Source organism: Xyrauchen texanus, chromosome 42 (assembly GCF_025860055.1).
Source record: "Xyrauchen texanus isolate HMW12.3.18 chromosome 42, RBS_HiC_50CHRs, whole genome shotgun sequence".
Classification (NCBI taxonomy): domain Eukaryota; kingdom Metazoa; phylum Chordata; class Actinopteri; order Cypriniformes; family Catostomidae; genus Xyrauchen; species Xyrauchen texanus.
Window position 1 is genome coordinate 32270922 of NC_068317.1, and position 16132 is coordinate 32287053.

The 16132-nt window shown below is 39.6% G+C and overlaps 1 long non-coding RNA gene and 1 pseudogene across 1 annotated transcript; both read left to right on the plus strand.

The window, feature by feature from the left end:
* The first annotated feature begins 8450 nt into the window (after window positions 1-8450).
* LOC127634979 (uncharacterized) lies at window positions 8451-9610 on the plus strand. Its single transcript, XR_007969435.1, has 3 exons — window positions 8451-8800; window positions 8987-9028; window positions 9225-9610. It is a non-coding gene; the product is annotated as an uncharacterized LOC127634979 (long non-coding RNA).
* A 606-nt stretch (window positions 9611-10216) lies between these two features.
* On the plus strand, window positions 10217-14216 carry LOC127635047 (myosin-7-like; annotated as a pseudogene).
* Window positions 14217-16132: the final 1916 nt, after the last annotated feature.

Sequence of the window (16132 nt, forward strand, 5' to 3'; positions counted from 1 at the left end):
TATATTTATCGGCCATTATATACATTGCAGCTGAGATTTCCTGTGTTTTTGCTAAGTCATACAGGAAGATCCCAGCTGCAACGTACATAATGGACTCCAAATACTAGATTTATGAAAATTCATTTACATGTATTTAATGCATATTTGTAATAAATATTATTGATTAAACCACAAGCACTCAGGGCACACAAATAAACACATTCACATGAGTTTTAAGTAAAAAAATGTCAAATTTTAATAAAAATATGAGTGGGAATAGACCATGTATTTAGGGGACTAAGGCCTGTGTTGCAGAATAGTAATTTTCATTATTTTTTGTAGAACTCCCTGCATGCCATAGGAAACAATGAGACAGCCTGCATGGTAGGCCCATGTGCAGCAGAACATACATCAGAAGCTTTAATATTTTTGCTTAAAGGGTACTTTTACATCTCAGTAGAACCCATTTATGTAACTTACAACTCATTAATATGTATAATTTGCATAAAAAATTTGTTGGCCCGGACCATGTATTTGGAGGCCATTATGTACATTGCAACTGGGCCGTCCTGCATGACAGAGTCAAAATAACCTTAAATGTGGTGCAAACACCTATGGGCTTCGAATACTTATTCGTTGAGCCCTCATCAACAACATATTGAAGTTTTATTTCGATTGGTGCAAGGCAAGTACTTGAAAAAGGCCAGGGACACAAAACTCTGGACACTGCCTGAGGACACCCCCACGAGACATATATGTCAGTTTTGGGATGTTTGGAGCTTTCTGAGCACTGGACACTAGTAAAATAGTAAACTAGTGTCCAGTGCATACAGGAAACTAGTATAAAAAATGAATGTTATACATTGCAGGTGTAATTTTTCTAGAAAGGTCCCACAGGCCCCAAATTTCACACGGTGGTATCCTGAGGTCCCCTAAACAACATACTAAGAGGACAAGGCTTTAGAAAAATGCAAGAATCTCTCTAACAGACCTCTTCCACTTATGCACAGACAGAGCCTTCTGAAAGATCAATCAAAGAGTTATCAAGAGTAGGGTTTAAAAATTCAGTCAGGAAGCTTCTAAAGCCCCCAAACTTGGGGGCTCGATCGGGGGCCCCCAGGACTACGAGGATCTAGAGTTTCAAGTTCCTGCGACCTTTTGACCCATCTTTTATAGACACCCCACTTGCAATATATACCAATGTAATTTTTGTCAAAGGGTCACAAAACTCTGGACACTGTCTAGAGACACCCCCACGAGACACATGTAAATTTAGGGAAGTTTGGAGCTTTCTGAGCATGGCCCACCAAACCAGTATAAAAATGAATGGAAAACATTAAAATAAAATGCATTTAAAGGGAACTCGGCGGGCACCCACCTTGTGCTCCGAGGTAAATTTGTGGTGATGTATGGCATCAGGGGGCACTCTAGGGTGAAAGTCATGTAAAAGCACTTTTTACTTGGTAAGGGGCCAAATACTGTGTCTGTGGACAAGAGGAAGACCACAGAGTAAGACTACTAAGTAAGTGGGCCAAATACAGAGTCTGTGGAAAAAAGGAAGAACAATGAGGAAGACTACAGGTTAAGTGGGCACAATACTGTGTCCGCAGTATGTGAGGAAGAATTCGGAGGATGAATACTGGGTAAGTGGGCACTCTATAGGATTCGTGGACACGAGGAAGTCTATTGGGTAAGGGGACACAATACTAGCCCTGTGGACACTTCATATGGAAACTATGACCCCATGGACGACACATGGCAAGGGGGATGGCACCAGAGCACCCAGAGTAGAGTGCAAAGCCCACTACAAGGGTCCATATGGAGAGTTTAGGCCCTTACTTGATCTTACCTCAGGTAAGTGGGCAATGTCCAGTTCGTCACATAGCTAATGGGCAAAGGGGATCCAAAATCGCGATACGATCCATCACACTATGTATGCGACCAATGGCAGATTATTTGAATTGTATTTTGTTTTATTATTATGCATTTGGTCTCAGACATTTGGCTCATAGGGGAATGGGTTATAGTGGGGGTTTAATGTTAAATATGATTCATAATTTTATGATTTTTTCTTGAATCAATAAAAATGTTAATTGAAAAAAAATTGTCAGTTACTAACACAATAAAAGTAATCAACGTTGTGGAGGTGAGGGCATGGTCAAGCGCCGGTCTGGGCAGACAGAAAGCGGTAAGGACATCCACCTGAGATGAATTGTGGTTATTTACCATTTCTATGTTAACGGTGAGAGTCGGGGGAGATAAAAGATGGCCCAGTACTCTGAAAGAGGGAGAGCTGAGCCTGAGAACACTAGTAGGGCACTAATTGGCAGGCTTTCCCAGTGTTGTTAAAAGGGTTGTGTGTGGATGAGTCTTGTAGTACAGTGGGATGGTGTGTGTGTACAAAATGCTGATGGGGAGGCGGAGCCGGGGCCATCTACATCAGCTCCGCGTCAGGATGATGTAAGGGAGAGGGAAGCCTCGACTTCCCCAGCCCCTAAGGGAATTCCCGCTGGGGATTTTCCTCTGGAGCAGACACGCAACGAGACTCTTAAGCATGTGTTTGACCAAGTGAAAGTAATTGATGGTCAATGCCTTCAGCCGCGCATTGCACTCACATATACGTATTTCTCAATAATAAACGATCGGTTGTATCGAATGATGCAGGACGCTCAGACAAAGGAAGATACAACCCAGTTGTTATTAACAAAGATCCATCAGGAAATGTATTCCAGGAGGCTCATCACAGTCCGATGGAGGGTCATTTGGGACAGAGGAAAACGCTAGCTGTCTCATGGCCCATTTCTATTAGGCGGGCATTCTTGGGGACATTAGCCAGTGGTGTGCAACATGCTGTGAATTTCAGCTGATGAATCTGCCGGTCACTCCAAAAGCACCATTGCTCTTCCACTGATTGAGGTTCTCTTTAACAGAGATGCCATGGACCTTGTGGGGCCATTAGAATGGTCAGCATGCTGGCATCGCTTTGTGTTGGTTCTGGTGGACAACGCAGCGTGATACCCAGAAGCAGTGCCTCTTCACAACATCTCAGCACATAATGTTGTGGAGGAACTCTTCAAAATTATCTCCCGAGTGGGAATTCTGAAAAAAATCCTCACTGATCAGGCCACTACTTTCATGTCACATACACTACATGAGATGTATGAATTATTAGGTATTAAAGTGATTCGGATAAGCGTGTATCATCCACAAATGAACGGCTTGGTCGAACGATTTAATAAGATCTTAAAAATATGATTCGTAAGTTTGTGCATGAGGACACTCGGAATTGGGATAAGTGGCTTGAACCCCTGTTATTTGATTGTCCTAATTTATTTTGATCAGTTTATTACACCAGTATTTTAAATGTTATTATGATATTTAATATTTTGCCTTATTAGAACAACTTTACTGCAAATTATGCAAAACAATGTATTGTATTTTACTGCCATACATTAGGAGCAACAGAGAAATGAAACAGAAAAGGTTGCATTACCTTCTTCATCTGAGCCTCAGAGGAGTGGTGGGTCTTCTCTTGCAGATAGCAACATGTTTGTTTATGTGTGGCTGTGTGGATGAAGAGGATACACGGCAGGTGCCTGAGGGAAAATAAACATTTGCACAGCAGAAGTCAAAAGACTTGTATAATAATAATTACTCATGATCTTTAATGAACTTACAAACATTTTGATCTAAATGCTTCTGCTCATAAATATAAATTATGCCAATGAATTCTTCACAAAACAAAATGTATAATTTTATAATAGTTTTAAGTGTTAAATTGGATAGTGAAGGAAAAGCAGCCAACAAGTGTCTAGCCTACATGTGAACTCCAATACTGTTTCAAAAGAATCCCAGCAGGATGCACCTCGTGAGTTTTGTTGAGAAAATTAACAGAGTGTGCAGAGACATTTTTTATGTTACTTTCATTTGTGTTGTTTTAAAGTTTTGAATTTCCATTATTCTAAAATGTGGTGTAGGTGTGTCAAAAATGTTAAATAGATGATTAAATATTAAAGCAAGCAATTAAAATATTAAATATGTTCTCAGTTTCAAACATACATCTACCTAGTACAATGCTTTATGGAAAAATGACTCGCAACTCAAGGAGAAAAAGCCTCACAGGATTTCCAATCCGAGTCCATCTGCCCAAATAAATCAAACAGACTCTCACCAGTCTACTTGAATAGCTCAATAGTTATGATGTACAATGGGTCAAGTCACAGCTAAGGGTCTAAACAGCTGAGAATGAACCTTCTCAGTCTCACGGAAGAATGTGAAGAATTAACTTATACATTCCTAAAGATATGTATACACTTATGGATTGATAGGATGGGTTACATCATTAGACATGTTGTCCATTTTCAATTTTTTCCCCTAAGTGTTTTACCTACTTAAATTACAGGAAACAGAAGTTTATGGTGGTTTGGCACATTTTAGTGGATAATTTTTTCTTCTTCTTTGGTTTCAGCTTAATGTTTAAAACCACGATGTTTAACTCTGCATCAAACCAACAATGTAGCATCACACACATCTCAATTACATTCTGCTTATTTAGTTACATGACAAAAAACAGTTTAAAACTTTATACATAACTGTGTACTTTAAATGCTTTTAATCGATATGCAGTATTTGGTCTGTTAATGAAACAATATACTTGCTGTATTGTTTATGAGACCTTTTTACCAACTGTATGATATTTTGACCATATATTTCAGTGTGGTGTACAGCAAATAACCTAATCATATTTCATAAGTAATGAAAACAAAACGTTTTTAATTTGTCATCAAATTAAAACACACTTGTTAAAGATATGTTCATATTAACTAGAACATTGTAAAATTCAGCTACTAAGCTTTAAAACGACACTCATCATGTGTTGATCAAGTGAGTAGTTATTGTTAAATTTGATAATATTTTCAGCATCCAAAAATATGTATTTATTTTTATTTAAGTGACTGAAGAGCAAGCATACAGTATATTCATGATTTATTTTCTCTGCATACAAGGCAACTTGTATAATAATAAATAATATGGCAGAATCAGCTTTATTTCCAAGTATGCTTACACATACAATGAATTTGTCTTAGTGACAGTGCACAACAATACAAAAACAGCAGCAAGACATAGATAATAATAAAATATAATTAAACACATACATACATACACACAGACACACACATACATAGTGCAATTCTAATACAAATCTGTTATCTGTTATGTACAGTGCAAAATACAAATCTGTCATGTACAGTGCAAATTATTATTTTTATTTTTTTTCCCCAGAGGAATTAAATGGCAGAAATGGCTGAAGAGGTAGATGTCCGAACTGTCCTTTGTAGTCTTCTGATGTCTGATTTAATAGCTGAAGCAAACCAGTCAGTTATTGAAGTGCAGAGGACAGACTCAATGACTGCTGTGTAGAACTGTATCATCAGTGCCTGTGGCAGGTTGAATTTCCTCAGCTGGCAAAGTAAGTACAACCTCTGCTGGGCCTTTTTCACAATGGCGTCAATGTGTGTCTCCCACTTCAGGTCCAGTGAGATGGTAGTGCCCAGGATCCTGAATGTCTCCACTGCTGCCACAGTGCTGTTTAGAATGGTGAGGGGGGTCAGTGTTGGGGTGTTCCTCCTAAAGTCCACAATCATCTCTACCGTTTTGAGTGTGTTCAGCTCAAGGTTGTTATGACTGCACCAGCCGTTCAGCCTCCCTTCTGTATTCAGACTCATCGTCATCTCGGATGAAGCCGATGACAGTGGAGTTGTTTGCAAACTTCAGGAGCTTGACAGAGGGGTCCTTGGTGGTGCAGTCATTGGTATACAGGGAGAAGAGTAGTGGGGAGAGCACACATCCCTGGGGGGCGCCAGTGCTGATGGTACAGGTGGTGGAAGTGAATTTTCCCTGCCTCACAAGCTGCTGCTTGTCTTTCAGAAAGCTGATCCACTGACAGATAGACGTGGGCACAGAGAGTTGGTGTAATTTGTTCTGGAAAATAGCTGGGATGATGGTGTTGAAAGCCGAACTGAAGTCCACAAAATGGATACTTGCATATGTCCCTGGTCTGTCCAGATGTTGCAGGATATGATGCAATCCCAGGTTGACTCTATCATCCACAGACCTGTTTGCTCGATAAGCAAATTGAAGTGATGTTCTTCAGGTGGGCCAACACCAGTCTCTCAAATGATTTCATGACCACAGACGTCAGGGCAACAGGTCTGTAGTAATTAAGTCCTGTGATTTTTGGTTTCTTTGGGACAGGGATAATGATTGAGCGTTTGAAGCAGCATGGGACTTCACACTACTCCAGTGATCTATTGAAGATCTGTGTGAAGATGGGGGCCAGTTGGTTAGCACAGGATCGATGGCATGCTGGTGGACACCATATGGGCCTGAAGCCTTACTCGTCTTTTGATTCCAAAAAACCCGGCACACATCATCTTCACAGATCTTAAGTGCAGGTTGAGTAGCAGGAGGGGGGAGGAGGGGGATTGCAGGAGGTGTTGGTGTTTGTGTGAAGTGAAGGTCAGAGTGGATGTGGGGTGTGAGATTGGGCCTTTCAAATCTGCAGTAGAACACATTCAGGTCGTCAGCCAGTTGTTAGTCCACCACAGGGTTGGGGGTAAAAGTTGTTTCATGCCACTCAACACTGATGCAGGGTTTTTAGCTGAAAACAGCTAACTTTCAGCTTCTCAGAGTAACTTCTTTTAGCTAATCCAATTTCCTCATTCAGTGTGTTCCTGGCCTGAATATACAAGATTTTATCCCCACCCCTGTAAGTTTTCCTGTAAACCATGGTTTATCAATATTGAATGATAAATAGGTCCTAGTAGGAATGCACTTATCCTCACAGAAACATATATATGATGTAACAGTATTTGTGAGCTCTTTCAGGTCTGTTTCTGCAGCCTCTAAAACACTTCAATCAGTGCAGTCAAAGCAGGCTTGTAGTTCCCGCTCTGCTTCATTGTTCCATCTCTGTACAGTCCTTACTACTGGCTTTGTTGATTTTAATTTCTGCCTGTAGGTTGGAAGAAGATGAACCAGACAATGATCAGAGAGTCCCGAAGCTGCTCTAGGGACATAGTGATATGCATACTTTATTTTTGTATAGCAATGATCCAGTATGTTACTGTCTCTGCTTGGGCATGTAATGTGCTGTTTGTATTTGGGCAGTTCACGTGTGAGATTTGCTTTGTTAAAATCCTCAAGAATAATAATAACTGAGTCTGGGTGTTGTTGATCTGTGTCTGTGATCTGATCAGCCAGCTGTTGCAGTGCTGTATTCACAAATGTGTTTGGCATGATATAAACACTCACAAGAATAAACAAGGAAAACTCCTGTGGCGAGTAGAAAGGCTTAGAGTTAATAAAGAACACTTCCAAATAAGGACAGCACATCCTCTTTAAATGTGTTACATCTGTACACTAACTTTCATTAATGTAAAAGCATGTTCCACCCCCTCTCGTTTTCCCCTTTAAATCTGCAATGCGATCCGCTCTGAACAGCTGAAAGCCCGGCAAATGTAACATGCTCTCTGGAATGGCTTCACTCTGGCTTCATACAATTTGGGATTTAACAGAACTAAAGTATGCAATTTTAAAGGATATTCCATTAACTTTGACTTTCAAAGCCTAGAGTGACTTTGGGTGTTCTAGAAACTTGACAACTATTAAAAATAACATAAGGTGTATATATATCATAAGCATGTATGTAATATCAATACATTGATACTGGTGATGTTTATAGCATCACATGTTATTAAAGATCCTAATCCTTAAGTTAAAAGATCCCAAGGTCCTTAATAAACGATACAGCACACAACAATTCACACATTTGGAACGTTGAGAACAGCTGCTGGAGCAACTCAATGGTCCACATCTATAGCTGACTTAGACCTTCAGCACTCATGGTAAGCAAGCTGAGAATTTTTTTTGTATGGTTATCTTTGTCCTCAAGGATAGAGCAAAACAATGGCATGTCAACAAGAAGTGCAAAAGGTTGCTGTCCAGCGGTACAGGCTGTGACATTCGAGCTGCAGGCCTCTCCTGACCTTGTCCTGAAGCACAAAAGGCCATTTGTTTGCTGTCTGTCGCCTCCATCTATAGATCTGAATTAGTTTAATAATTTGTCACAGGTGATGAACACTGTTCTTTTATGCCCCCTCTTTATTTAACTTTATGTAAAAAAGCCTACAATGTGTGCAGATATTACTTTGATTTAGGCTTGTGCTGACATTGTTTTTCACAGAATTTAGATACAATTAATGATTTAGCTTCTTATATTAGTGAAGAACTTATTATGTAAGAACTCACTAGTGACCTGCTACCTCTTAAACTTTTAAGTTACTAAATTATACATAATTTTTTGTTAACTAGATGCATCCTATTTGTTAGCTCCTTGTATTTCATAGAAGAAAAGTCTATGCAAAACAAAATAAAATCTTGTAACACACAATGACAGGTTCACATTTTTCAGATTTCCAGAGGTGTCCTGCTCTAAGAGGAAATGAACTAAATTAGCCAAATGTTGTTCTTGTTAACCTGAGACAGCAGCATAAAAGAAGTACCTTGTTGTGATGGTGTTGATGAAGCTTCTAAGTAACATGTGTGCTCTCTTGTCCTTCCTCCTTGAAGCCTATTGTTACATCCCACCATATACTGTATGTCAACCTCCAGTGAACATACTAAGCTGTGCAAACATATGAAGGTTTATTTAAAGGACAAAGGTGGGGCATCCATTGCTGACAAACATTTTGGGATCAGTGACTCCCTTTAAAAAGGTGGCATCCACTGTGGAGTGGACAAGACATAGGACAATTCTAAGGTAAGAATCAAAGAGCCCACAAGCAGGAAGATCTTCAGGACCTCACAAGCATTGCTTCAAAAGCTGACACAAAAAGATACATTAATTGAAGTTAGAACAGAATGGTTACTACACCAAGATAAGTGTAGTGATTTTCCTGATCTGTTAAAATCAAAAACCCTAAGGACTCCTTTATTTCATCCTCAGTTTAACACCAGTTATGGGGTACAGAGATCTGACAAACACTAGGTGAGAAGTTTTATGAAATGACTACTTCCAAATACATCCACAGTATTGAAATTACTTTGCCATTCTTGTAACTGTGATGCCAATTATGTGGCACCAAATTCTAAATTCTTTGAGAGTGCTTCTCTGAAGTGTTGCTTAAAGACAGAAAGTGTATGAAGTGTTACAGGTATGAAATTGTTTATTTGTGTACTTCTAGATTTTAGAAAGTGTGATGTGGTAATGGCAGAGTTTGGGCCAGCCAGAGGAGGAGCGTCTAGAAGCCCAGAGTCGCCCCTTCGACATGAAGAAAGAATGCTTTGTGCCCAACCCTGAAGTTTAGTATGTCAAAGCCTCCATCACCAGTAGAGATGGTGACAAAGTCACTGTTAACAGAGTTCAGAAAGGTAAGGATACAACAGGTTTCTTATCTCTCTAAAGCAAGCATCAATTAGTGTTCATGGTTAAGTGTTAAATTCAGTTTGTGCTACTGACATCCAATAGTATGGGTTATTGAGTTGTGCTGATGCTTTTCTAAGTGATCACACTTATATTTTTGCTGGATGAAAAAAAAAGACTTATTGAAGAAGGGAAATGTATGGAGCAGACTATCAGACTTTGGGTTATTTTTTTTTCTTTCCCTGGGACAGTAAAAAACCGACCTGGTATGCCCTAGAAACCACAACACTCAGAACAACTTAGCAACATAGTAATGCCCTGTCAACCACCCACAACACACTATAATTGTTACACTGAGTTTAACACTCTCTTTAACACTGTTCACCCTACTCCACAGGCCCGCTGTGCTGTTTAACCTCAAAGAGCATTACTGTCAATCCCTACAAGTGGTTGTCAATGTATGACTCCTTTGTAGTCAAAGCCTACCGAGGCAAGAAGAGGACTGAAGCTCCTCCTCACATCTTCTCCATCACTGACAATGCCTCCTAGAACATGCTGTCATGTTAGAACTGTACTTTAACTCTATTCAACTGAACAACACTCATTTAAATGTTATTATACACAAACGTCTTTCCTACAATTCTGTCTGAATTTCTCCAAACAGACGGAGAATCAGTTCCTGATCGTGTAAGTCACGGAAGTCAAGAATATTTACAAAATACAATTCAATTTGTGTGTATACTGCTTTTCACAATACATACTGTTCCAAAGCAGTGAGCCAAAGTCCAACAATGTCAAGGATCAAACTTTAAGATGTTTAATGAAGAAAAATATCCATACCTTAAATCCACAGTGGATAATCTGGTGCTGGAAAGACTGTGAACACCAAGAGAGTCATTCAGTACTTTGCCAATATTGCTTCTGTATCTGGCAAAAAATATGCAGCTTCTGAGAAGGTGAATATAGCCTCAAAACCATCTATTTTAAAATAAACACATTATAGCAAAGGTTCGTGTTAGGGGAAGATAAAGGAGGAAGTGGGAGCTGGTTTACTCAGTCCACATGAGTTACACTTATTACAAACAAAACACAAATCACTTTTCAGCACAAACAAAACCAAAATACTGCTTTTCAGCATAAACACTCTCTATGAAACAGACACGCAGTCTCTGGTGTGTGCCACTCTCCCTCTTTCAGTGGACTGTGCCATCTTTCATCTCGAAGCCGAGGCTTCCCGCTCCCTTACGTTATCCTGAAGCAGAGCTGACGTAGACGGCCCAGCTCTGCCTCCACCATCAGCGCATTACACACCCCACACCGTCCCACTGTATTACAGGACACATCCACACACAACCCTTTTAACAATTCGGGAAAAGTCAGCCAATTAGTACCCAAAATTAGTGTATGGGTGAGGAGGGAACTAACCACAGCCTCAATGTTATGCATTTGACCCCGAAATAGAATAGTGACATCACTGCAGGATAATCGTAAATATCCCCATGTACACACATAACCAATACTCGAGTTTTTGTATTCAATGCCCCATTTTGAACCAAGCATTTATGAATAGAGGGTTGGTTGCAACCTGAATCCCCCAAGGCTTGGTATGTACCCCCCCAATACTCACAGGTATTTTGTACATCCCAGCTCGATTAGGGGCAGCCTGTAGAGTGTCGGGACCCGGATCACGTCCCCACCTCCATCAACGGGCACTGTGCATGGATGTGACCTGGCTCCCTGCAACTCCAATAGACTGGTGCAAACCACACCTCCAAACTAATGGCGGCAGCTTCCCCCACCTGAGAGGAAGAATGGGTAGAGTGGGGAGAGAGAGAAGCAGGAGGGTTTGTTCCACCATTTCTGGGGGACCGGGATAGATCGGAAGGAGGGGAAGGGGCGGGGGAGGGATCACAGTGAGATAGAGAGTGGGGTGTGCCGGCAGGTGTCCGTGCAGGAGTGCAGAAATACTGAGGAAAAAGTCAAGAAGGCCATCACTGATGCTGTCATGATGGCAAAATAGCTGAAGGACAGTACAGGACACCAGTGCTAATCAGGAGTGCATGAAGAAGAACATGAAGCAGACCCTCAAGGACCTGCAGCAATATCTGGAAGAATCTGAGCAGATCGCCATGAAGGGAGGCAAGAAGCTGGTCCAGAAACTGTAAGCCAGGGTCAGTTTATGAAAATTATATTGCACTCAGTTATAATGCATTTTATAATTAATAATTTTTATGCAGATGACTATTAGAAGTAGTAGTATTTTAATTTATATTGATATTCAGAATCAGAAATTTTGAAATCTTTGGTTCTGCTAGCTGGAAAACAAGGTGGAGATAGAACAGAGAAAGGCAAGTGAGTCTGTGAAAGGAATCTGTAAATGTGAGAGATGCATCAAGGAGCTACCAGGTCACTATCTCTGATATACACATAAATGTGTTTTATACATACAAGCATTTTCTAAATCTAAACCAATTCTGATTAAGTTAATGTGTACCCTATGGCTATATCTGCAGACTGAGGAGGATCATAAGAATCCGGTTTGTCTTCAGCATCTGGTGGACAAAATGCATCTGAAGGTCAAGTCCTACAAGAGAGCTGCAGAGGAGGTGGTAAGATAAAGATAACATAATATAAAATAAAAAAATCACCAACAACCTAATCTTGCTTGTATGGAAAAACTAGGGAAGCAAGTACAATTCAGAGTATACAGTGGTGGACAAAAATTGGAAAAATGTACAGATTTTGCTACTGGTACTTGGTACTTTATTTCTCCAAAGTGACATTCAACTGATCACAAAGTATAGTCAGGACAAGTCATTTTTGATCAAATCTAGACAGCAGCCATCACTCCAACACCTTGTCGTTGAGGAATCATGATAAATGAAAGCTATTTGGTTTGTTAAATTAAGCTTAACATTGTCTTCGTGTTTGTGTTTGTTTTTGAGTTGCCACAGTATGCAATAGACTGGCATGTCTTCAGGGCAATATTAGTTCAAGCTGTAGAAACTCATCAGTCAATCATTGTTTTGAGGAATGAAGGCTATACAATGCTTGAAATTGCCAAAAACTGAAGATTTCCTACAAAGGTGTACACTACAGTCTTCAAAGACAAAGCACAACTGGCTCTAACAAGGACAGAAAGAGATGTGGAAGACCAGATAACTAAACAAGAGGATAAGTACATCAAAGTCTCTAGTTTGAGAAATAGACACCTAATATGTCCTCCGCTGACAGCTTCGTTGAATTCTACCCGCTCAACACCAGTTTCATTTATTTACATTTACATTTATGCATTTGACAGACACTTTTATCCAAAGTGACTTACAGTGCACTTATTACAGGGAAAATCCCCCTAGAGCAACCTGGATTTAAGTGCATTGCTCAAGGACACAATGGTGGTGGCTGTGGGGATTGACCCAGCGACCTTCTGATTGCCAGTTATGTGCTTTAGCCCACTACGCCACCAACACTCCCACATTGTGTCATGTACAACAGTAAAGAGAAGAATCAGGGGTGCAGGCCTTATTGGAAGAATTGCAAAGAAAAAGACACTTTTGAAACAGAAAAACAAAAAGAAAAGGTTAGAGTGGCCAAAGAAATACAGACATTGGACAACAGATAATTGGAAATCAGTGTTATGGATCTTAACCCCATTGAGCTTTTGTGGGATCAGCTAGACTGTAACGTGCGTGAGAAGTGCCCGACAAGCCACAATTTTGGCAAGTGCTACAGGAAGTGTGGGGTGAAATGTCATTTGAGTATCTGGACAATACTAGAATGCCATGGATCAGCAAAGCTGTCATTGCTGCACGTGGAGGATTTTTTTGAAGTAGTTTAAGAAGTTCTGAACAGTTTTTAGTTTTTTTTTCAAATTGTAATATTACCTTTTCATGTAATTAATGTCCTGACTATACATTGTGATCAGTTGAATGGCACATTGATGAATAAAAGTACTGATTTCTTTCCATAAGTGCAAAATATGTAAATTATTCCAAACATTTGGCAGTGTATTTCATAAAATTGGTCGGTTTTGTTTGCACAAAGAAATAAATTATCTGACTTGGGGACTCAAAAAATGCCCAGTCAAATGGCATTGCTGAATAGAAAATATCTTTCTATTCAGGAGGAACAAGCCAATTCTAATCTGGCCAAATTCCATAAACTGTGACATGAGTTTGATGAAGCAGAGGAGAGAGCTGATATTGCTGAATCTCAGGTCAACAAGCTGAGGGCCAAGAGCCGTGATACTGGATCCAAGGTAAATGTTTTCCTTGATGTAACAGATTCAGCTTACCTTATTTGAAAACTACATTATAACATAGACTAAATCAAATGTTAAATGACTTGACAGATGTGGTTTACATGGCCATAAATGTAAAGTATAAAAAGCAACTATTAATTTCAAACGGACCACCCGGTCTACCCCACATTGCACAACAAATGTCTTGTGTTTTTATATTAATCCGATTTGACAAAAGCTGTGAAATCCCACTGATTGCACTGAAAGTCATCCACAAATGTAGTCTGGGCTAAATACTTGAAGCAGTCCAAATACTTATTAGTCTTACTTTCATATCAGGCGACAACTGACATATCTTGCAGTACAATACTAATTCTTGCCCAAGTCAGACCCCTCATATACACATAATAAACAATCCTGACAAAAATCTTAAATATCTTTGAATAGATGGGCACAGATATTGTGAAATTTGACTTACCATCTGAAACAGTCCCAATAGATGAAAACATTGGAGAAAACATCTTTCAGAAGAGTGAACCCTCTAGGACAGATCTTCTCTATAGGTTAGAGTGATGTGACAAGAAATGGGTTCTGTTGCTCCAGATGATATAGTGGATCATCCATAAGTGTTGAATAGAGGAGGAGTCTATAGCAGAGCAATGGGGAGTAGGAAAAGTGTTACTCAACACTTGAGACTATGAAGAAAGTATGGCAACCTCAGCACTTGTCACTTGTGCTATGTTAAGAGCTCCATCAAGCTTAACACCTACTACATTTCAGCCCTACATTCATGAGTGTCTATGTGATGCAGACTCAGCTTTTGAGAGTTCAAGGAGGTTAAACTATGTGTCAAATATAACATGGAGAGAGCATTGTTCTCCCTCAATAGGTTATGAAACATAAGCAGTAAGAGTCCTTGCCAAGTCAAGGATGTCTACAATGAACATGTCCGAAATACTTGATCAAATGTATGACAGCAGCTTATCTGATCTTTTCCAGGTTATCTTTGTCCTCATGGCTACATTAAAGGAAACAATGCCATGTAAACAAGTTGTCAAGTATGTCGCCTTAGTCAGCTCCCTGAGGGACAGCAACAGACGTCAACAGATACCATGCTATATCACTTCATGGTGTATGGCATATGGGGGCTATCCATCAAGATTTTAGCATCGACACATGATGCAGCAGATGCATAGGGCAACTAGAAAATTTATATTTGTCTTGAGAGAGAACAAAAATATAATGTCTTTATTGTCTTAAGGCATTTTCTGGGAAAACAATTAAACACTGCATTTTTAAATATTATAGTGTAAAAAAAGGTAAACAAAAATTATGCTTATATACTGTATCACTAATAATCTAAAACACATCTCTGCCATGAGACCCTAACCCATTATATTAAACAGTGTTCTGCACAATGCCGTTATGAGTGGCTCATATGATGCTCCATTATTTGCTGATAATCATGACAATTGCAGTGCAGAGCTACAACCTCCAGAGGGTGTCACTTAGTGATAAATATGACAAAAAGTATCTCCAGAAATCACATAATTTGGCTCTTCTTACAAGAACTGTATTTCCAATATACATGCATGAATGTAGATACTTCTATAATGAATATAAATAATTTTACACTAGTAATATAAATTAAATGAAACAAATAACATGGCATCTGGCATCAGGAGCAACAGACCCTTTACACATTTCAGGACATAACCTGTTGCAGGGTAATAAACTTTTTGCCTTCCCATTTACTCCAACAGCTAAGAAAGACTACATTATTGCATGTGCATGACTTTCCAAAAGGATTATGACAGTCAGAAGAGAGAAATATGTCAAAATTACTGTCACTCCATCAGCAGCTGTGGTAACTACTTTTAATGCTAGTGTAAAACCAATATCCAACTTAGAATCAATTTGGGGAAGATCCTGTATATGGAGCAACAAGTGAAAGACAATGAAGAAGTCACTGTCCACTTAAGAAATCTTTATTAAATGTCTTGTTTAAGAATAACTCCAACATTTTATCACATTTATGGTGGTAAAAATAGAGTTCCAAAGTGGCAAAAGACAAAAGATTTCTATTGAACCTTTTGGCGGCAACAGATGCAAGACCATCCTAGTCTCTTTAACAAAAGGAAGCTCACATTATGCATTTCATTAGCCATAAGGTCCCACTGTTTCTTCCATTCTTATTCAAGAGTGCTGGTAAGCCAGTGCGAGTAGACAGCTGAGAATGAGGCTCTATAAAGGACGATGATGACTAGAATAGACTGCTCAAATGTTTACTTATTTCAGAATAACAGAGGGAAAAGAGGTCAAGGCAGGCTTGATTACCAACAAAAGGTCTTGAGTGATGACTCACGCGGGTCATCTACAAACCAATGTTGTCGACCTGACAATAAGTTAACACTGTATACAAGCAGATCTGGGTCTAAGATGGGTAGTTTGACCTGGTCAACGTGTTCTTGGTGCTAAGACAAGTGTGA